We start from the raw sequence: 23,684 nt of genomic DNA on the forward strand, positions 1-23,684 counted from the left end.
ACTCACAAAGTCTGGGGAAATTGCCCTGAACTATGTGGGGGCACCTTTGCTAGTGCAAGGGTGCCCACACACTTAGTAACTTTGCACCTAACCTTCAGCAAGTGAAGGCAAGACATATAGGTGACTTATAAGTTACTTAAGTGCAGTGAAAATGGCTGTGAAATAACGTGTGCGTTATTCCTCTCAGGCTGCAGTGGCAGTCCTCTGTAAAGGTTTGTCTGAGCTCCCTATGGGTGCCAAAAGAAATGCTGCAGCCCAGTGGTTCCCAACCTGTGGTCCTGGGACCCCTGGGGGTCCGCGAAGCCTTCTCAGGGGGTCTGCGACTGCTTAGAAAATTAAAAAATATTAACAAATATTGACAAATTAGGTCCCCAGCTTCCAGTAATGACTCGGGCGTGGGTCCCCGGATTCCAATGATGATTCAGTGGGGGTCCCTGGGTTCCATTGATGTTAAAATGGGGGTCCACATAAGTCAAAAGGTTGGGAACCACTGCTGCAGCCCATAGGGATCTCCTGGAACCCCAATACCCTGGGTACCTAGGTACCATATACTAGGGAATTATAAGGGTGTTCCAATGTGCCAATTGAAATTGGTAAAAGTGGTCACTAGCCTATAGTGACAAATTTAAAGGCAGAGACGAGTATAAGCACTGAGGTTCTAGTTAGCAGAGCCTCAGTGACACAGTTAGTCAATACACAGGTATACACATTCAGGCCACAAACTATAAGCACTGGGGTCCTGGCTAGCAGGATCCCTGTGAGGCAGGCAAAAACAAACTGACATACATGTAAAAATGGGGGTACTCCGCCAGGCAAGATTATTCTTTCCTACACTTCATCACCCAACTCTAAAAATCAAAGTGTACCCACAGATGTTTACAGAAAAAATGGAGGAACAGCCAAACCAGCAAATACCTCGCCTCATGCAGAGCCACAACCGCCGCCCACTAACGAAAAATCAAGAACGCAAGGAAGGAGGCATTCCGTGAGCACATCAACTCCTCTGCACACAACTCTAAGGAACTCTTCTCAGTCATCAATGAGTTCACAGATCCCCCCTCTGAAGCTACCAGCATCCCCCGTCACAGGACCTCTGCAACAAACTTGCCATCTTTTTCCACCACAAGATCCAGGACATCTATGACAGCTTCCTCCCAGAAAATCCTGGCACCAGAATATGTGACCGACCCAACCCCCCACCCCCCACAACTGACCCAGACCCTACACAGCTGGTCCACGCTCACCATAGACGAAACAGTCAGCATCATGAACATCACCCACTCCGGAGCCCCCACGGACCTCTGCCAGCACCACATATACATCAGAGCCAGCGCATCCATTAACACCAAGCTCCGGACAACAATCAACTGCTCCACCAACACTGGCACCTTCCCTGAGGACTGGAAACATGCCGAAATACCCCCTCTTCTGAAGAAACCTTCAGCCGACCTATCAGAACTAAAGAATTTCTGGCCCATCTAGCTGCTACCCTATCCTGCCAAAGAGTTGGCACAAGGACAGCCCTCCTGGCAGCCACCAATGACATCCGATTACTCCTACACTACAGCCACACCACAGAGCTCATACTCCTCGACCACTCAGCAGCTTTTGACATGGTCTCCTACAGCACTCTGCGCACCAGACTCCATGACATAGGAATCCACAGAGCCCTGGAATGGATCCACTTCTTCCCCTCCGGGCAGATGCAGAGCGCCCTACACTACTAGACCCACAGGAGTCAATTGCGGAGTCCCCAAAGGATCCTCACTGAGTCCCACAATGTTCAATGTATATATGGCCCCTCTCACTGTCATCGTCAGAAGCCACTGTATCAACATCATATCATATGTTGATGACACACAACTCATCATTTCCTTCACCGAAGACCAGGACACGGCCAAAAGGTACTTCCACTCAGAAATGGAAGCCGTTGCCATCTGGATGAGAGAAAGCTGCCTCAAGCTCAACTCCGACAAGACTGAGCTCATCATCTTCGGAAATGTCACCTCAGCTTGGGACGACTCCTGCTGGGCGACATCCATCAGCACCCCCCCTGCACCGACTGATCACACCCGCAACCTAGGAATCATCCTCGACTCCTCCCTATCCATGACCCACCAGGTGAACTCAGTCACCTCCTCCTGCTGGCACACACTCTGCAAACTTCGGAAGATCTTCAGATGGATCCTTGCAAGACATTCACCCACGCCGTAGTCACTAGCAAGCTCGACTACAGCAACATCCTCTACGCCAGCACCTAAAAACATCAAAAAACTACAACTCATCCAGAATGCCACCGCCAGACTCATTCTGGACCTCCCTCATCCTAACACCTGAGGACCCTCCACTAGCTACCAGTCGAGAAGCAAATCACCTTCAAGCTACTCACCCACACATACAATGCCATATATAACGCAGGACCAATGTACCTGAACCACGGTGTCTCCTGCCACACCCCTGCCAGATCCGTCCGCTCTGCCCAGATGGCCCTGGCCACCATCCCTCACATCCGCAAAACAACCAATGGATGGCGACCTTTTACCTACATTGCAAAAAAGAGCTGGAACAACCTACCCCTGCACCTCAAAAAAAGCTGTTGCTCACCATCTTCAGGAAGTACCTCAAGACATTGCTCTTTAGATGAGGTCCTTCCCTCCCCCCCTCAGCGCCTTGAGACCCTCATGGGTGAGTAGCCATGCTTTACAAAACGTTGATTTATTGATTGCCCTAAGTAGCCCTAGGGGCAGGGTGCAGTGTATGTTAAAGATGGGGCAAGTACTGATGTGTTTCACATGTCCTAATAGGGAAATACTGCCAAATTCGGTTCTCTCTGTTGCAAGGCCTATCTCTCTCATAGGTTAACATGGGGGCTGCCTTAAATATTTTTTAACTGCAGTTTTCCCTTGAAAGCAGATATGGAGTTTGGGGTCTCTGAACTCACAATTTAAAATACATCTTGTGGTAAAGTTGGTTTTCAGATTGTTAGTTTGAAAATGTCACTTTTAGAAAGTAACCATTTTCTTGCTTTACACATTCTGTGACTCTGCCTGTTTGTGGATTCCATGTCTGGGTCAGACTGACAGTTGGGCTGTTTGTGCGTCTCTTCTAACTAGTGACACAAAGGGAGCTGGGGTGTCGCCTGCATATCCTGATGAGCCATCTGGGCTAAAGTGGAGGGAGGAGTGGTCACTTACACCTGAATGGGCTGTGTCTGCCCTCACACAATGTAGTCTCCAACCCCCTGGTGTGTCTCTTGGGCCTAACCTGGGCAAGGCAGGATCCTATAAACAACAGAGACTTTTCTTTGAAGTTGGGGAACTTCAAAGGCAGAAAGGGGTATAGGAATTGGACCCAAAACCCCAGACTTCAGATTTCTTCAAGAGTTGCTTCTGGAACCAAGAGGAACCTCTACCAAGGAGAAGAGCTATAGAGCTGAGGAGAAGTGCTGCCACTGCCTGTGATTGTGCTTTGTTGGCCTATCCTGCAGTTGCTGCTTCTGTCTGAGGAAGGGGACAAAGACTGGACTTTGTGGTGTATTTCTGCTTGAGAAGAATCTCCAAGGGCTTGGACTGAGCTTGACCCCTGTTCTGAAGTCTCAGGACCATCAAAGACTTCCTTTGCCAGCATCTGGACTCTGTGCTGAGACTCCTGCCCTGCCAAGTGGTGCCTAATCCAGTTCCTGGGCCCTTGAAAGGAGAAGCTGGTGGAAAACCAAGAAAAATCAAGTGCACTGACTTCAGATGACCCCGGACTGACGCTGCTGCCGGATTCTGCAATGCCACCTACAACTGAAGCCATGGTCCTCACTGCAGTGCAATGACCATGCAATACCTACGCTGCAGCAGCCCTGTCAAAGTCCCGGACTCTGTGAGTCCTGAAGTGCTGTGTCACAATGTCCGTGACACCCAACTTCACCTCATCACGCTGTGACTGCCGGATATCAACTTTGCCTGAAGTGGGTGGATCCAATGCTTTCCACTGACATAAGGATATAAACTACCCCAAAACCCTCTTTGAAAGGTCTGAAGTCAACATACTCCTGGTGACAGAAGAGAGGGTGGAAGAAGAGAGTGAACTTCTCCCTGACCTCCTGTCTGCCCATGAGCACGACAGGTCAGTAGTAGATGTCAACCTCTCCTCTACTCATACCCCATGGCAGCAGAATGACTGTTGCCAATAGTTGGGGCAGTTTTTCTCTCTGTTCTCCCTCAAACCAGAATAACACCTTTGTGTGCCCAAGATATAGACAATGTAGACAGATCACATGTCAAAAGTAAAATTTACAGGATAAGGTGAGAGCTAGTATTAAGGAGGAGGTCTTCAAGATGTTTGTGTTAGGGGTCATTGAGCTCTCTTACATTACCTGGTCTTGCCCCATGGTGCTGGTATTAAGAGTTGCCCTTTCGGGAACCACTCCAGAATTCAATTTCTACGTATACTATCAAAGACTCAGTTGTGTCACTAATACTGATGCACACCCTATCCCCAGAGCTGATGAGCTCATGGACAGGCTGGGCGCTGCCACATTTCACAGTACTTTTGATCTTACATTAGGGTACTGGCCGGTTGCTCTCACTGAGTGGGCAAAAGAGAGGTCGGCAATCTAGACCCTAGAAGGCCACATCCAGTTTGTGGTGATGCCCTTTGGCATAAAGAATGTCCATGCCTCCTTTCTCAGGTTGGTCAATAGGGTCCTAGCTGGGAAGGAGGAATTCTATGCTGTCTACTTCGATGACATAGCTGTCTTCAGGTCCAGCTGTCAGGAACACAAGTACCACATCCAGGAAGTGCTTCAAGCCATGCAGCAGGTGTGCCTGATCATCAAGGCTAGTACCTTCCAGATGGGTCTGGGTTCTGTGGAATATCTGACCCATATGGTGGGAGGGGGCTTGGTGGTGGCTGGGTGAGCTTCTTCAGGCCAGGATTGAGACTATTCTGACCTGGCAATCCCCTTAAAACAACACAGACCGAGGTGGGGGCCTTCCTAGGACTCACAGATTTACTGTAGGAGGTTTATTGTGGGACATGGCATCACTGTTGCCCCTTTAACAGAGCTGTCCTTTAAGAAGGAATCCAGAAAGATGATCTGGACAGAGGCCTACCAATAAACCTTTGATACCCTCAAGAAGACCATGTGCACAAAATCTGTACTCAACACTCCGGACTTCTCTACGGAGTTTATTGTGCAGCTAGACCTATGCTTCATATCACATTGTAGGGGCTGTCTTAACACAGTTAAATGAGGAGGGCCTAGACCAACCAGTAGCCTTCATCAGTAGAAGGTTACTTCCCTTGGACCAGAGATTGAGTGTGATTGAAAGGGAGACTTTTGCCATGGTCTGAGCACTGGAGAAGCTGAGACCATACCTGTTTGAGACTCATTTCTGGGTTTAGACACACCACAGGCCCCTCAGATGGTCTATGCAAATGAGGGGTGAAAATCCCAAACTGTTGAAGTGCTCAATCTCCCTACAGGGAATGAACTTTATGATGGAACACTGTCCTGGATCAAACCACGCCATTGCTGATGGTTGTATTTAGTGTCTTTGGAATTGTAATGAAAAAACCTCTCTCATGATGAAGTCAGATTTTTCATTACAATTTTGAAAATACCACTTTTAGAAAGATGGCATTTTCCTGTCTCAGCCATTTAGTGCCAGCAGCATGTCTCTTGGCCACTAGGTGTAGCTGATACCTGGGCTTTGTGATTTCCTCCTAGACAGCCACATAAAATAACAAGTTTATGTGTGTCTGGACTGACCTTAACTAGCAGGACAGGAGGGTGCAGCTGGGCACAGCCCTACTTACACTTGAGTAGACTGAGTCCTGCATCCACACAAAGGACTACATAGCCCTGTAGTTAGTTTGGAGCCAGAACTGGGTAAATAGGCATCTTGTGCACTTCAAATGAAAAGATCTAGAAGCTTCTCTCACTTCAAAGGAGGGACCTGGTATAAATATTGGACCTTAGAAACCAATTTTCCAGTACACTTCTGGACCAAGGAAGGCTCTGTCAGCACTGTCAACCAAAGTGAATTTCTGTCAACTGAACCTTCACGTTAAAGCATCAACTGCACTCAGGGAGCACAACCATGAAGCTTCGGCCCAACTGTTTGTGACAACAAACAAATCTTCACACTACACTGATGATTGTCTGCGACCCCAGGCCTGCTCCTCGCACTACATAGACTGTCCAGAACACTTCACTGCTTCTTGCCTCACCCTCCCCCCAAATGGGACTCTGTGCTGAACTGGGAAGGTAACTTGTCTGTGGGACTAACCTGGTCCCTGTATCTGACCCGCACAGCACTCAACCGCAATTTTTGACTTTGTTCCTGTCTCTTACAATCAGATAGGGTGCTTTATTCATTTTGGCACTATTTTCACTCAAATCTTTAAAATTACATATCTACAGTTCTACTGATTGGAGTTTTCTTGTTTTGGTCTTGTCTCATCTATTACATTTTACTCTGTTCTTCTAAATTGTGTGGGATTTTTCTTGTGTTTTGTTTTCATTTTATTACTGTTTGAAGTGCTGCATAAATACTTTCCGCATTACCTCTAATTTAAGCATGGCTGCTCTGTTCAAGCTACCAGAGGGTCGAGCACAGGTTATTTTGGGGTTTGGTTGTACCTCACCCTGACAAGGAATATGGTTGTTACTTGAGTAGAGCTTCACTCCCCTCAATCAGTAAATCAGTCTCTTACACTTTTCCCATTTGAGATATTGGAGGGAAAAGACCAAACAGCTATGGCTTTTAGGGAAGGGGTTTAGGCTGTAAGAAAAGTTTTTTTTACAGACCAACTCTTGTCGCCATGTCAGACTGTCCCAGAAAGCCATGCATGAGTACTGGGACAGTGGCAGAGTGATGATGTGTCATGCTAGGATCATGATGATGAACCCTACTCTTTTCCATCAGACCACTGTCTCTGGGTGTATTATGTGTACAGTGGCTGCCCCAAACTGGATTTTAGTTTAACTCGTGGGTGGATACCCGGATTACCATAGTACACTCCCCTCCACATATGCCAAGCCATTAGAGCCCAAGTTGAGTGTGGCCAAAGACTTTCTTGAAAATGCCCAAAGTGGGTACAGATAGCACAGGGAACCTTTACCCCATTGGTTGGGATCTACCCAGGAGGCATTCCCCCTAACTAGCTTGTGCCAGGCTTACATGTGGCATCTCCAGGCCCCCATTTGAGAACCCTCCTAGGCCTTTGAAAGATCAAAAGATGACTGAATCTGCTATATGAGACCTGAGAAGAGTTTAGAAGACTGGATCTGCTCTCCTTTTTGTCCCTGGGACAAAGATGTGGACTCTAGAGTCAAAAGCCTGACCTCTTTCTATAGGCATAAGGATACAACAATCTACAAATAGCCTTTTCCTGCAACTGCCTAGCTGACCAATGGCAACTGGACCTAGATTGGTTTTTCCTGTTGGCCTCTGCCTGCCAACCCACACGCATCTAAATGTCTCCCCTGAGGTCAGTGGGGGTTTAAAAGTCTACTTCTCTGGTGGATTGGGACATCAAGTGATAAAGTCAGAAGGGTAAATCTATGACCGGGATCAACCTGGTTGATGAATCTAAACCATGCTCCATTGTGGCCAGCATCAAATTGTGCCTATGTACAAGTCTACCTTGACCTTTTACTGTCATTGGTGCTTTGTGGTTCTTGGTTCTAGTCCTTCTTGAAAGTTTTAAAAATCAAATTGCAGTTCCCCTTATTCAACTTAGTTTGGAGTAATTTTGTTTTTAATATTTTTTAATATTTCTCTAATTGTTTTGGGGATTTTTATTGTTTTGTATTTCAAATATTACTATTTCAGTATAGCATAAATACTTTACACATTGCAGCTTAGTTAAGCCTGTGCCATTACTACCAGGGGGATGAGCTCAGGTTGATGCAGTTTGATGATTTACCCTAACATGGAATGTGGTTATTTCCTGAGGTGGGTACCAACCCACCTCAACCAATACCTAGTTTCTTACTGTAGGCATAAATTGCATTCTCCCAAAGACTGTGCAGCAGGTGGAACTGATCTGTTCTGATTGTTTGCTGCAGGAACAACTTTAGTGGCACTCAGAGGCTACAAAAGCACATGCTACAGGAACTTGGCATGTAGCACAGGAGCACAGAGCTGAAGACAAGAGCAGAGAAGAAACTAGAGGAGCACGGCAGAGGATGCAGAAGCACCATAGAGACTGCAGGAGAACAGTAAACAGTATACGAACACAGTACAGCCAATATATGCACAGAGACTGTAGGAGCACATTACATACTGAAGGGGCAAATTAGATGTTGTAGTAGTACAGCACAGTTGGGTGGGGCACATCACAGACTGCAAGAGCATGATGCAGACTGACACGGAGTCATGTGTGGCAGAGGGGCGGCACCGGGCCCTTGACAAGTGTGTGACTACAGGGAGGTGCTCCCACAGTGCTCTGTTTTTGGAGATCATTAATGAAAACTCAGAAATTCTGAGTGTGTGCAGTGGAGAAAGGGAGTATATGGAACCCGTACGTTTTATTGGTCATTATTTGTGTACATGCCAGGTAGTGCATGGAACGCTAAGGGGATATATGGTCCTGAGGAAGGCCGAACGACCCTGATGGGCGGAGGTAATGGCCGAAACATGTTGACCTTGTCCATATAATAATTTTTGGGGTGAAGGGGTGATTGGTTCCCCAGAACACCACCATCTCCACAAACCTTTTGCCAGTCGCGTTTTGTGTTCCCCTCCCTATTGCTCCATTCCTCATGTAGTTCTACGTGGGAATGTGTTAGCATAGCCCTATGATGAAGGATACCACTATTAGTGGGTGAGGGCAGTTTTTTCTACACTTCTGTGCTGTATACTCTATGGGGAAGATCTCTTTTGGGATCTCTTTGTTTAGTTCTTGTCCTTTGTGTGTTTTCGGTTTGACAGGAGCATCTCCCAGATTGTGCAACTTAACAGAGATTGTAAGAGCACAACACCAACTGTAATATTAGCAGTAAATGAAGAGATTTTGAGAGATGGAGCTTTGCACACACAGAAGACATCTGAGGTATTCCAGAGCATAAGAGAAGGAAAGGGCGAGAGGACCGAACATACCAGGATGAAAGTAACAACTCTTCTTGAGTACTGCAACATTTTTCTGATCTTTGTCCTCTAATCATAACATTATTAGTCTTTCTGAAAACATTGTTAGCTATCAAGTAGTGTTTATCTCAGGCCTAAATAAAATAATTATTGGTAAAGTGAATAAGAGTGACTTGTAACTCAAATTGACTGGATGGTTCCTTCCATGCAGCTATTCATCTATCTGTAGTTGTGCTCAAACACTCACCACCCATGCATTTGCCTGCTCATTCTTTTGCACATGTGTCCATTCATTCACCCATTGACTCATTCTAGCTTTCACCCAATATCACAATGCATCAATCAAGGATGACGAACTTTCAGTTATAAGCCAGTTTGACTTTTCCAATGCTTGTTATGTTATATTGATTTGTATAGAGCACTAATCACCTGAGAGGATATCCAGCTGCTTGGGTAGGTGTGTAGGTGTGTGGTCCCCAAGGCTCCTATACAAAGAGCCAGGTCTTCAACTTCTTGAGGAAGTCAAGAAGTGATTTGGAACACTGGTATGTTGAGAGAGTTAGTTCCATGTCTTGGGCACGATGTAGGAGCATGAGCGACCTCCTGTTTTGCTTTTGTGGATATGGGGAATGAGTGGGAGAGGGAGTGAGGCAGGTGTCTGGTGGGTTGGTGAAAGTGTATGCAGCTGCACAGGTATTCTGGTCCTGTGTTGTGTTGGAGTTTGTATGTGTGCATGAAAAGTTTAAATTGGCTGTGTTTGTGAATGGGGAGCCAGTGAAACTTCCTGAGGTTTGGTGTGAAGTGGTAAGTCAAGTATGAGTCTTACAGCGGTGCTCTGGATGGTCTGGTGTCTGTGTAGGAATTGCTTGGAGATTCTGTCATAGATTGTATTGCTGTAGTCCACTCTGTTTGTGATAAGTGCTTGTGCTCCTGTTTTCTGAGGCAAGGATTTGAAGATTTCTTGCAGCATGTTTGGATGTGGAAGCAGGAGGTGCAAGCTCCATTGACTTGAGCCGTCATGTTGTGCTTTTTGTTTAGGATGATCCCTAGATTTCCTACTTGGCCTCTGGGTGTGGATGTAGGTCCTAGCTCTGATGGCCACCAGGTGAAGTCCCGTGGGGAGGTCTTGTTGCCAAAGACCAGTACTTCTCGCTTGCCATAGTTGAGCTGCAGGCAGTTGATTGGCTTTCAGTCTTCTACCATGGTAATAAAGTTGGGTCTTGCAATGGCTGTTTTGTCTGTCAGGAAGAGGATGAATTGGGTGTCATCAGCATTAATGATGATGGTGATATCTTGTGAGCAGAAGATGATGGTGAGTGGTATCATGTATATGTTGAAAAGGGTGGGGTTGAGAGACTTTCCCTGTGGGACTCTGCATATGAATCAATCAATCAATCAATCAATGTAGGTGTGCTGCTCAGTCTAAGAGCCAGGTCTTGAGTTCCTTCCTGAACTGCTTCAGTGATGCGGTCTGCCTGGGCTTGAGGGGAAGTGTGTTCCACATCCGGGCTGCTAGGTAGGAAAAGGGTCTTTTTTCCTGCTGTACTTTTCTGGATCTCTGGGATGGCTGCAAGGGTGGGCTGGGAGGAGTGGAGACATCTGTTGGGTACTTAGAAGGTGAGGTGGTGGTTGAGGTATGCCCGTCCTGTTGTGCAGTGCCTTGAAGGTGTGGATCAGGAGTTTGTCTGTGATGCGCTTGTTGACTGGGAGCCAGAGTAGGCCTCTGAGATGGGAGGAGATTCAGCTGTGTCGGTGATGTCCAGGATGAATCTGGCTGCAGCTTTGTGGACTCTTTGAAGCCTTGATTGAAGTTTCTTGGTAATGCCAACATAGTGTGCGTTGTTGTAGTTCGGTTTGCTGGTGATGAGTGCGTGGGTGACAGTCTTCCTTGTCGGGGGGATCATTTTGAAAATCTTCCGCAGGAAGCCGTGGAAGGGTGTGGAAGTTGGATGAGGTGACGGCGTTAACTTGGCAGGTCATCAGAAGAGAGGAAAGGAAGATGCCCAGGTTACTCTCATGATCAATCGGTGTGGGTTCGTTACCCAGACAGGCAGAAGCGGGGAAGCCAATCACAAGGATCTGTGTCTTATCTGAGTTAAGTTTGAGGCAGCTGGCCTCCATCCAGGTGGTGACTGCTCTCATCCCGTTGTGGAAATTCCTCTTGGCTTGCACAGTGTCCTCAGACAGGGAGAGGATCAGTTGGGTGACGTCGGCGTAGGAGACTATGTTTAGCTTGTGTTCATTGGTGATCTTAGCGAGCAGTCCATGTAGACGTTGAAAAGCGTCAGGCTGAGAGAATCCTTGGGGCACTCCGCAGCAAGCGTCTTTAGGTTCTAATGTGAACTGGGTAGTCTGACCCTCTGTGTTCTTCCAGTGAGGTAGGAGCTGATCCAGTTCAGGGTTTTGTCTCAGATGCCGCCGTCATGCAGTCTGTTGCAGAGGGTGGAGTGGGCAATGGTGTCAAATGGAGCAGAGAGGTCGAGGAGGATGAGTGCGGGCGTGCCTTCGCAGTCCAGTATGATGCATGTCATTGGTGGTTGCTAAGAGTGTGGTTTCGGTGCTGTGGTTGCTTCTGAATCCGGCCTGGGAACGGTCTAGGATATAGGCCCTCATTCTGACCTTGGCGGGTGGCGGAGGCCGCCCGCCAAAGTCCCGCCGTCAGGTTACCGTTCCGCGGTCGAAAGACCGCGGCGGTAATTCTGACTTTCCCGCTGGGCTGGCGGGCGGTCGCCTTCAGACCGCCAGCCAGCCCAGCGGGAAAGAGGCTTCCACGATGAAGCCGGCTCGGAATCGAGCCGGCGGAGTGGAAGCTGTGCGACGGGTGCAGTTGCACCCGTCGCGTATTTCACTGTCTGCGCAGCAGACAGTGAAATACATGTAGGGGCCCTCTTACGGGGGCCCCTGCAATGCCCATGCCAGTGGCATGGGCACTGCAGGGGCCCCCAGGGGCCCCGCGACCCCCCCTACCGCCATCCGGATCTCGGCGGTCCGACCGCCGGGATCTGGATGGCGGTAGGGGGGGTCGGAATCCCCGCGGCGGTGCAGCAAGCTGCGCCGCCGCGGAGGATTCAATGGGGCCGCGGTACACTGGCGGGACCCCGCCAGTGGTGCCGGTCCGACCGCGGCTTTACCGCCGCGGTCGGAATCCCCATTGGAGCACCGCCGGCCTGTCGGCGGTGCTCCCGCGGTCCTCCGCCCTGGCGGTCAAAGACCGCCAGGGTCAGAATGACCACCATAGTGTGTCTCGAGGAACTCAATGAGTTGCTGGTTGACGGCTTTCTCCGTTACCTTGGCTTAGAAAGGGAGCAGAGAGACGGGTCTGTAGTTCTTCAGCTCCCTCTGGTCGGCGGTGGGTTTCTTGAGTAGCGGGCTGATCTTGGTGTGTTTCCAGTCTGAGGGGAATGTGGAGGTCTTGAATGATAGGTTGGTGGTTCTGCAGAATTCCGGAGCTAAGATGGCGCAGGCCAGGTTGAAGATATGATGAGGGCATGGATCTGAGTGTGGTCCCGAGTGGGCGGAGTTCATCAGTCTTTAGGTGTCCTCTATGGTGATGGGGTCCATGAGCTTAGTATCTGGTGGGGTGCTAGCTCCGTGTTGGTGGGCAGTGCTGGCTGGCTTTGGTTCCTGAATCCTTTGTTGATGTCCTGAATCTTACAGTGAAAGAAGGTGGCGAGGTTGTTGCAGAGGTCTTGGGAGGGAGGGATGGATGAGGTGTCCGCCACGGGGTTCGTAAATTCTTTGACAATGGCAAAGAGCTCTTTGCTGTTGTGAGTGCTGGTGTTGAGGCGTGCTTGAAAGGTGGCTTTTTTGGCTGCTCCAATGTTCTGATGGTGCATGGTGACTGTATTTTTGTAGGCTGTGTGGTCTTTGGAGGCACGCTTGGATTCCTGTAGGTCTGGTGTAAACCACTTGTGTGTTTTGCTCTGTCGATTCCCTGCTGATTTCCGTAGGGAGGCTACGTAGTTGGTGCAGTTTGATAGGCAGCAGTGCAGGTTGCTTGCGGCTTCATTAGCATTCGCTGCCTCTGGTGGGAAGGAGTGGTTGAGAACACTGGTGAGCAGTTCTTCTGTGACTTTGTCCCAGCGTCTGCCAGGGGGCAGAGGGTGTGGTGGCATGCAGTGTTCTTTGTGTAGTTAAAGTGGATGCACTTGTGATCAGCCCAGTGGTGTTTAGAGGTGTGGGAGATGATGATGTTGCCCCCTACTGAGAAAGCAGAGTCAAGAATGTGTCCAGCTCTGTTGCTGGTGACATTGACGAGTTGTTTGAGGCCGAGAGTTGTGAGCCTGTCCGGGAGATTTGAGGTGGTGGGGTCATCAAGCGAATCAGTGTGGAAATTGAGGTTGCCACGTAGTCAGTTTGTTGGGCTCAGATGCGAAGGGTGGGAAACTGACCCTTTGCTACTACGCTTATTTTTACTTTGAGAAAATTAATCTTATTTTTATTATTAAAGTCAATCTCGTCCTTCACTCTGGCTTCACGAGTACAGTTCATATATCTTAGTCATAAACTTCTGCAGTGAAATATTTTAGTCAGGGATATTATTAGAATTTTTGTATCTTTGTCAGACTCACATTTCACAAAGAGCGCAGATTAAAGTGAACAAACAATAGAGACGGTGTGAGATCTCTCATTTGGGGATGTTCCTACATTGATAAGTACAGTAAAATCTCTGTGTAGAGGCATGAAAATAATTGCAAATGACAATATGAGCAGTACTGCACAGCAAGGTGTGTGTGCTAACATGTTTTGACACACACACACACACCCAAGCGTATCCCAAGTCATGAGGGACAAAAGCAGAGTGAGTTCAGAAGCAAGACCTTACATTAAATCATTGATGTGTTTTCAAGCAATCCAATATACTGGAATGCGGTAATGCCTTTAAACTATCAGAAAGGCAGAAATCCCCAGATGTATATGGCTTTTGCCTACAACAAAGAAAAATAATCACATTTGTACATACACTCTTTGTTTAACTCTGTTTCTGAACCCTTTTCGGCAACACGCCATGCAGCCAGGCTAGCAAGAGTCTTTCAAAACGTTATATTTTACTACAGCTCAGTATTTCAAAGTGAATTATTCACAATGCTAATTTCCCATTTCACAATAACGATATTTTATTGATAGATATGTTTGAAGGAGAGGACAGGACACCTGTTCGCATCTACAATTATGCACCTTCACATTTACCAAATGAAACTCTCCTCCCATTCTAACACAACTGTTATGATCAAAGAAGAATTTTCCACACGATGAATGTGTTCACTATGCGTTTATTTCTTCACGATACAGAGCCACCTCAAAAGAGTGCTGACATCCGCCCCAACCACCGTCTTCTCAACTCTTCACTCCGTCCGCCTCGTCATTCCCCCAACATTCCAACCTCCCGTCATTCTCCCACGAGCCCCGCATTCCACACACCAGGTTCCAAACACAACAACAACCTACAATGTTTACTAAAGAGTAATTTCATTATAATGAAGCTAATTACATTAGAGCGCAAACTGCATCCAGAAATGGCATTCCTAGAGCTAGGAGCCGTTAGGAGAAACCCAAGAGAAACGAGAACAGAAAAGTTACATTTTCAAGACTTGGAAAAAGGAGATCGTGAGTTTTTCCAAGTGATTCAGTAGGGCTTTCCAGTATTTGAGGGCTAAGTAGAAAAAAAAGTTTATCCTTCCAACATTGTTTCACGTGATGTGAGGGAAGTTTGTCAAAAAAGCTTCAGCCAAACTCCACTTGTGTCTAGGAGTCCATCATTTGATTCTGCAGAGAATAAAAGCTAGGCCGGCGACCTGCAGTGCTCTCTAAAACATACACAGAGCCTTGAAAATAACACGTTTTTCCTCATAGTGCCACTTGAAATCCCTAAGGTGAGAGGAGATAGAGCAGTAAGGAGGGAGAACTAGAAGAGCCTGGCAGCATGGTTCCGAATACGCGTTAAGAGACACTTAGGAAGACCTAAGTAAAGGGAGCCACAATAATAAGTACGAAGTGACGTAGCGGATTGAACCCCTGATTTGCATGAGTCAGGAAGGAATAGCAGTATCATTTTGCATAACATACCGACACAGTAGAATCATGAGTATAGTAAATCATCCTCTGACTACTTTTAACATGTGAAACTTACACTTTTTTTAAACGTATCACATTTTCCTTCAAGAAAAACATGTTGCATTTCAAAAGTAAATAAATTGCCTTATTTAAAAGTAATCAGAGACAGTGTGGTTTTCTAACCTCAACCGGCCACCGGCCCTGTGAGAGCTGCGAATCGTAGCAGGTCGCAAATTGTGATCTACCTCAGTATTTCTCATGAGGTATGTAAAATTGCGACCCACTAGTAATTGGTAGTACACATTTTGGTTCACATAATACTGCACTGATTGCAAAAATACTGGTTGCAAATGTGCTATCAGTATGTTGCGACCAGTTCTTAGTACATCTGGGCCTTACTCCCTGTAGAAAAATACCCTCTTTTGCAATGGTCACCCCCATTTTCTGCCTGATGTCAGTGTGCTTGACTGTGTTCACTGGGATCCTGCTAATCAGAACCGCTGTGATTATGCTCTCTCTCCTCTAAATTTTGTTACTGCATACTGGTAACCCAGTATTTCACCCAAAATTGGCATACTGGTGTCCCCTTATAAATCCCTGGTATATGGTACCTAGGTACCCAGGGCATTGGGGTTCCAGGGGATTCCTATGGGCTGCAGCATTTCTTTTGCCACCCATAGGGAGCCCATGCAAAGGCTTCTGCAGGACTGCCATTGCAGCCTGCGTGAAAAGGTGCACGCACCCTTTCACTGCCATTTACACTTCACCAGGTCAAATTATAAGTCACCCCTATAGAAGGCCCTCCAGCTCTGAGGGCAGGGTGCAGAGTACATGTGTGTGAGGTCACCCCTGCACTAGCAGAGGTGCCTCCACGACCTCCAGGGCCATTTTCCCAGACTTCATGAGTACGGGGATGCCATTTTATGCGTGTACTGGACATAGGCCAGAATTATGTCCAGTTACATACTGAGAACATAGGCATGTTTGGCATCAAACATATTGAAATCATACCCCAGTGCTTTTGCAAGCATTGGTTGTATTGGTTGTATGATTCCATGCACTCTGGGGGCTCCTTAGAGGACCCCCAGTGTTGCCATTCTAGCCTTCAGAGGTTTTCCAGGCAGCCCCAGCTCCTGCTACCTCTCAGACAGGTTTCTGCCTTCCTGTTGCTTGAGCAACTCAAGCCCAGGAAGGCAGAACAAATGATTTCCTTTGGGAGAGGGGTGTTGGAAATAGGTGTTACATGCTTCTGAGGGGTAGCCTCCCTAAGCCACTAGAAATGCTTTGAAGGGCACAGATGGTGTCCTCCTTGCATAATCCAGTCTACACCGGTTCAGGGACCCCCAGTCCCTGCTCTGGCGACAAACTGGACAAAGAAAAGGGGCATTGCCACTCCCCTGTCCATCACCACCCCAGGCGTGGTGCTCAGAGTTCCTCCAGAGGGTCTCTGGGTTTTGCCATCATGGATTCTAAGTTGGCAGGGCACTCTTGGAGCATCTGAGTGGCCAGTGTCAGCAGGTGACATGAGAGCCCTCCCCTTATAGGTGCTTACCTGTTTAGCTGACCAATCCCACTTTCAGAGCTATACAGGGTCTCTCTCTTGGGTGGTTCTTCTGATTCGGATTGCAAGACTCTAGCAGGAATCCTCTGCATCCTTCATTTCATCTCCTTACCAAAGAAACTGCATCTTAACCTTCCAGGAACTCTAAAAAAAACAAAGATGACTTCTGCAACATTGTATCTTCAGCTCCTTTCAGCAACTGCAACTTTTTCCCGGTTGTGCATCCTCAGAGGACAGCCTGTCTTCAGCCTGCACTAGAAGAACAAAGAAATCTAACTTGGAGTGAAGCAGTCACTCTCCTGCTTCAGCAGGCACCTCTCTGCATTGACGAACGGCTGCGTGGGTCCCCTCTCCTGATGAATTGCGTGGATCCTGCATCGCGGGTGGTATACTGAAGTGGTTCAGATGGTCCTGACATCCAACTGTCCAACTTTGGTGGAGGTAAGACCTTGCCTTCTCACCCAAGACAGTACCCCGTGCACTGCTTGTTTTGCAGTTGCCAAAGCTTATTGGCATTCTTCCATGAAGTTCTTCATGCACCGTACAGCTCTGTCCCCCAGCATTTATGCACATCTTCCTGTATGGTTCTCCGGCAGCATGGGACCCTTTGTTGAAGTGCTGTGTGGGCCTTCTTTTGCACCTTCTTTGTCCCCGTTCTGTGGGACTCCTGTGCACGCTAGAGAGCTTTGCGTGTGCCAAGGCTTTTTGGCAGAAGCCAGCGACACAAACCAGACTGCAATCATCCATCCGCATGGGACATCAGCTGCACCAGCCAGGAACCCGCATCCATCTTCTTGGGTGTAGTACTGACTGTTCTTCTTCACCGGTGGTTCTTCTTTTGCACCTTCATTCGGGCTAGCAGGGGCTCCTGTTCTCCCTGGACTCTTCAGTGCTTCTTGGACTTGGTCCCCTTCTTCCACAGGTCTTCAGGTCCAGGAATCCATCGTTGGTGTCTTGCAGTCTCTTCTGGTTTTTGCAAAATCTTCTATCAAGTGCTCTTGTGTGTTCTATGAAAGTTACTGTAATTTACTCCTGCTTTCCTGGGCTCTGGGGTGGGTTCTACTACTTACCTTTGTTTTTGTTCTAACATTCCCAGTGCCCCTCTACCCACTACACTTGCCACTTGCCTAGGTGGAAAACCGACATACGCATTCCACTTTCTTAGTATATGGTTTGTGTTCACCCTAGGCCCCAGCTATTTCTGCATTCTATTGTATATAATTTGTGTATTACTGACCTCCTAAGGGATTATAGTCTGAATGGCATTTTTGGCATTTGTGTCACCAAAATAAAGTACCTTTATTTGTGTTACACTGAGTATTTTCTTTCATGTGTGTGAGTACTGTGTGGCTACAGTTGTATTGCATGAACTTTGCATGTCTCCTAGAGAAGCCTTGGCTGCTCAGCTACAGCTAGCCCTAGAGAGCCTGGCTTCTAGACAGTGTCTACATTTTACTTATAAGGGATAACTGGACCTGGGTTAAGGTGTAAGTATCTTAGATACCCACTACAAACCAGGCCAGCGTCCTACACTCTCATGGTTTGTTGGTTTGGGGATGAAACCCTAGTCTTTATATTTGAGCTGAAAGTTGAATCTTTTGTCCCTTAGCCCTCAAAGTCTACTGCATTGGGAGTGGTGCATGTATCCACTGCCAGATGCACCTTCCTGACTGTCCTGACTGGAAGTACACCAATGAGTCCCCTGAGTGAATTTGGCAGTGGTTCAAAGGACATGTGGGTTTTTTGAGTCTGTGACTACACCTCCTGTGGGGGATGGCCCGAAGTCGACCTGACCATTTGGTTCTCTCTGCTGATCTGAATGTGTTGGTGCAAATTACACCCCTTACCATTATTAGTCTACGTTATGAACTAATCATTTGTCAAAGTAAACATAACCAAGAGGAAGGAGGATTCCTTGCAAATGATGGAACTTGTCCCACTGAAAATACAACAGTAGATTTCCACCAGCAAACCAACCAGTTATCAAATAGTGTAATTTCCTTATTTTTTGCCTCTACCAATAATTTCTTGACTCTCTATGTAGCCATCTTTTTCTCCCTCTCCTTTGCAAATCATTCACTTGTTTATCATCTTTAACTGTAATCTCTCTGCATCTCAGCAGTGCCCAGTTTCTCAGCAGTGACCACTCTCTTTCGTAGAGAAAGCTATACACAGTCCTTTTCCTTGCTCCACCCCTTTTCCAAAAGAATTTCCTCAGAATGAACTGCTCTCTTGACAATGACTATCCACCAAACAGAAAGATCCACCCTTGTACACTTCAATGCAATGCCAAACTGGCTGTACCTGTCATCGAACATTTCCCTAAGAAGCTGGAAGGTTGGGGGCCGCTTTTGTTACTGGGGGAGGCCGGTTTGTAGCAGTGCAACAGTTTTAAAAGCACTGTAGAGTTACTTGTTTATGCAACAGTTTTCAGGCCACAATAAAAGTACCAAGATAACTGATTATTGCAAGATAACTCTGGTGATTATTGTACCTGCTGCAGAGAGATTTTGTCTAGTGGCAGTTTTGACTCATCTAAGGTAGCACAGAGAGTTAAGAATCCCCCTGCAAAGAACGTGCACTGTGCAGATTACGGATCCATATTTTATGGGCACAGTTTAGTGGGATACTGCTTTTGTCATAGAAATCCTTTTGTTATTGTACAGTTCAAATACAATCACATTCTAACACACCGTAGAGCTACATGCATACTGCATAGTATAGGTTAGAAATGTATGTGTTTTCCCAATATTTGATTATCCTAATGTTGCTAAAAATGTTTATATGGGTAAAAACACATTATCAGTAAAGTCAAATCTAACCACTATGATATGTTCTGAATGCTGAGTTTATGCTTCCCCAGACCAAGCACTCTTAATGCCTACCAGTATGGATGATGTTAATCCTACACTTGAGGCCCCCTTTGTCTTATATAATATTTTTTATACACTTATTTACACATGTATGATTCATTGTCTCTGTCTGTGTGTGTGTTGTAAAATGCTTCCCACCCTACCCTGGTAAGAGAGACGCTACAAAACAAATAAAATGCATGTCTGAGAGGGGCTATGGAGAGATGTTAGAAGGTGATGGTGAGGGAATCATTTAAGAGCCCCAATAAAGATCACAGTATCATGCTCTCTAATGCCTCCCGCATACAGTCGACTCCCAGGAACAGGACCGAAGCATTGATCGTGACCGAAGTCAGGGAACCCACTGAGACACTGCAAGCTTCCTTGTATTGGCCCCTAAGGGACTCACTGCTAAGGCTGATGTGGCAGCAAAATACTTGAGTTAAGATCTACTAGTGAGCATCCCCTGGAAGCGGCCACCAGAAAATGGGGAATAACCCCAACCACTTTATGAAGAACAGGTGCGACAGGGATTTAACAAAAAACTAACTCCCAGCATCAAGGGGAAATGTGTTACTGCTTATATATGCTGTAACATTGTTGAATGCATAGAATTAGAAATAAAATACTTATTTTTTTTATAAATGTCAGTATTTGATGAGATATTGATTTATTGACACTGCTGTGCACTTTTTAGGTAAAGTCTGTGTTCACACATTCCCCCGGAGGGAGACTTTGACAGCTTGTCCACAGCTACCACTGAGAGTCAGGAGCAGAAGTGGTACTTGGCCCAATTGCTCTGGATCCATAGAAGGTCAGGCCCGGGACATCAGGAGTAAAAGACCTCAATCCCCACACGTGTGCCCGTGGCCCTCTCAAAGGGGTTCTGACACATATATATTTGCAACCTTTCTTTTTTGATCCTTGCATTTTGTGACTTACCAGCATGACGAAATTCGATCAAGTATATGTGTTCTATACATTAGCATATTTAGTGAGTTGAATATGTATTTAATGCACATTTAGAGCACAGGAATATCACACAGAGAATGTGAGGTTGATAGAGTCCTCCAGGATATTGGAACCCCATTTCGCGAATGTATCAGCTTCAAAACTGCTCAAAATTTGTTAATGTATAAAGCAATCTTGTGATTTTTTTAACGACAGGCACAAAATGTGCCTGTCATAAAAGTACCATGCTGATGTAAAGAAAACAGTGATGGGTGGCATGACTGAATTAATCTAAGCCTCTGGTAACCACTCAAGGGCTTTCTCCAGTCCATTATTTTTTTGCCCACAATGCCTTCACCAATTAGTTCCAGCCATATGTAAATTAGCGTTGATCCTACACCATTTGGAACAGTCCAGCTGGAACCAGCAGATCCTCTCTCAACCAGAAGCAACTTAAGACTGGTTTTCGCCTTAGTTGGGGACCTTTAGTCCACCATTTACAGACATCCTTTTTATCTTAGGTGCTGGAAATAGGGGTGCAGGACATGTTATTTTACCCCCAAAATAATCATGCTGCAGTTTAGAAGGTTAATTAGCAATACAGATAATTTTAAATCTTATTTATCTTGTCATATTTGCTGTGCTTTAAAGACAGGTCAAATGCCAGACTGTGTCCTCTGACAAATTGCTCTTTATTCTTTTAAGGAAGAGATTGATATTTATTTTTCTTTATCTGACTGCAAAGCAGAGAATTTATTTAAATGAAACAATCTGACAATCTGCCTGGGGTGCAGGACAGTTGTCAGGGAAAACTTGTAGGATGTTAGTTTTTTTATAACACATGATAAAATTGAAATACCTGTACCTGCGCTGTACAAACATTTCAGAATGTATCAGTAATCAGGGAAGCACATATTAAACACATTTTTGAAGTAAGATGGAATCAAAGATTTTAATAGGATCAAAAGAAATCAGTACACTACCTGATCATGTGCAAATGATGAATATTTGCTGAAACCCGATTTCCACACATTTTTTGTTTGCTATATATCAGTGAAACTGCATTTCAGTGAGATTCCTATGCCAGTTTCAACAGAAGATGTGCTGTCTACTAAATGGCAGTGTGCTACCATACCAAGTTTTGTAATATATTTGCACCAATGTGCTTTAAAATGCACCGCTGCCTACATAGCACACCTTTACCACACTCCAACTGAATGGATGTTGCTCAGTTGCTATACTTGTTCTTTGTGTGATGCTTTGATTTTTCACAGGCCTCATGACTTCAGTGACGTAACTTTGTTAGCAGACCCCAACTCTGCATGCATTGCAACAAGGGCCATGGTCTGACAGTACCACATTGCCTCCTAGATGAGGACGAACTGCCTAAAGCTAATCTTGGACAAAACAGAGATCCTCATTTTCAGGAATAAGCCCATCCCCTGGAATGACACGTGGTGTCCCACTGACTTCAGTCCCCCACCCACCTCCACCAACCACGCATGCATCCTCAGAATCATCCCAGACACCCAAATGATCCTGAAGCAACACAACAACACCATCTCCACTGCCTGCTTCTAAATCCTCTGCATTCTCTGCAGGATTTTCAAGTGGATCCCTATCTCCACCAGGAAGACGGTCTTCCAGGCCCTCATCTCTAGCCGACTTGACTAAGGAAACATGCTCTACACAGGAACCACTAAACAGATCATGAGCAGCCTCCAGACTATCCAGAATGCAGCAGCAAGACTTGTTTTTGACCTATCCAGAAGAACAAGCATCACCTCATGCCTCAGTGCCCTCCATTGGCTCCCCATCCAGCAGAGATGTCTCTTCAAGCTCCTCATGCACTCATAAGAGGCCCTCCAAAATGCCAGACCGCCTACATCAACGACTGCCTCTCTTTCCACCAACCAAGCAGAGATTCTGTTCCGCGTCCCTTGCCCAGGCCCACGTTGCCCGCATCTGCCGCGAATGCTACGGAGGGCACTCCTTCTCCCACCTCGCAGACAGATCCTGGAACGACCTCTCCCTCCACCAGAGCACCTCCCCTTTCCTGAAGGACTTTGGAAAGCAGATCAAAACTTGGCTCTTCCACTTCCAGCTACAGCCTGATGAGGTCTAGCAGCGAGCCCTCGCCCCATCACCTGGAGATCCCTTGGGGTGAAAAGCTTGCACTCAACAAGCACCATTGATTGATTAATTGATTGGTTGGAGATATTTTCATCTTCCACATGCTAGCTCTTGACATTCAACTGCAGGTTCCTTGGTCTTGATTTTGTCATTAGTCTATGGTGGCGCAAAGTCTATTCCCATGCACACTGGAAGGGCTATCAATGCCTAATGTGTGCTGTCTATACTGGATTCTGTCAGACTAAATTGCCAGGCAGATTGGAGCTTGAAATCAAGTAGCTATATTGAGACATGCTGGGTCATGCCACACTTTCCACAATAATCAGATGGTTTTGTTTTTTCTAACAATAGTATGTGCAGTTCACTATAGTTTTGCTATGTTAGGTTAATTCGTACAGCAAAGGACTCACTTGGGAGGTTATCCCAACACTGAGAAAGAGGACACTGTACTGGGGACTTAAAGTCTACATGAAGAACCATGTTTTCAATTTCTTATGGAACTCAAGTACTGAGGAATCGTCTCTGATGAAGACAGTAAGGTCATTCCAGGCTTTGGAAATAAGGTATGAAAAACAGCATGAGGTGACTCCGACTTTGCATATTTGGTGGATGTGTGCTAGCCAGAGGCTGGTTGAGCAGAAGTTCCTGGTCAGGGTGTTGACGTTGATGCAGTTATTGAGGTAGGAGGGCCCAAGGCTGTGCAGAGCTTTGTATGTGTGTATCAGGAGCTTGAGTCATGTGTTTCTCTTCATCACCTAGCTAGGGTATAATATTCATCTGTGACTAATTTCTTGACCTTGAAACTTGATTAGAAAACAAATTATGGCTCAGGCCCTGCTTTTCTGTCTAATTTCTTTTGATGTTTTTGTAGTGTGCTCACTGTATCTTTGGAAAGCTTCAGAGGGTTAGTAAGAAAGGAAGCTAAATAAGTATGATGAAAGAGGCAATTAAGTTGAAACTATGCTGTGCATATTTAAGAAGCGTTTAGGCTTTTATTCATTTTGGATACACTTTAAAGTCCGCCTTGAGATTGAAAATCATCCTTTA

Source organism: Pleurodeles waltl, chromosome 4_1 (assembly GCF_031143425.1).
Source record: "Pleurodeles waltl isolate 20211129_DDA chromosome 4_1, aPleWal1.hap1.20221129, whole genome shotgun sequence".
NCBI lineage: Eukaryota > Metazoa > Chordata > Amphibia > Caudata > Salamandridae > Pleurodeles > Pleurodeles waltl.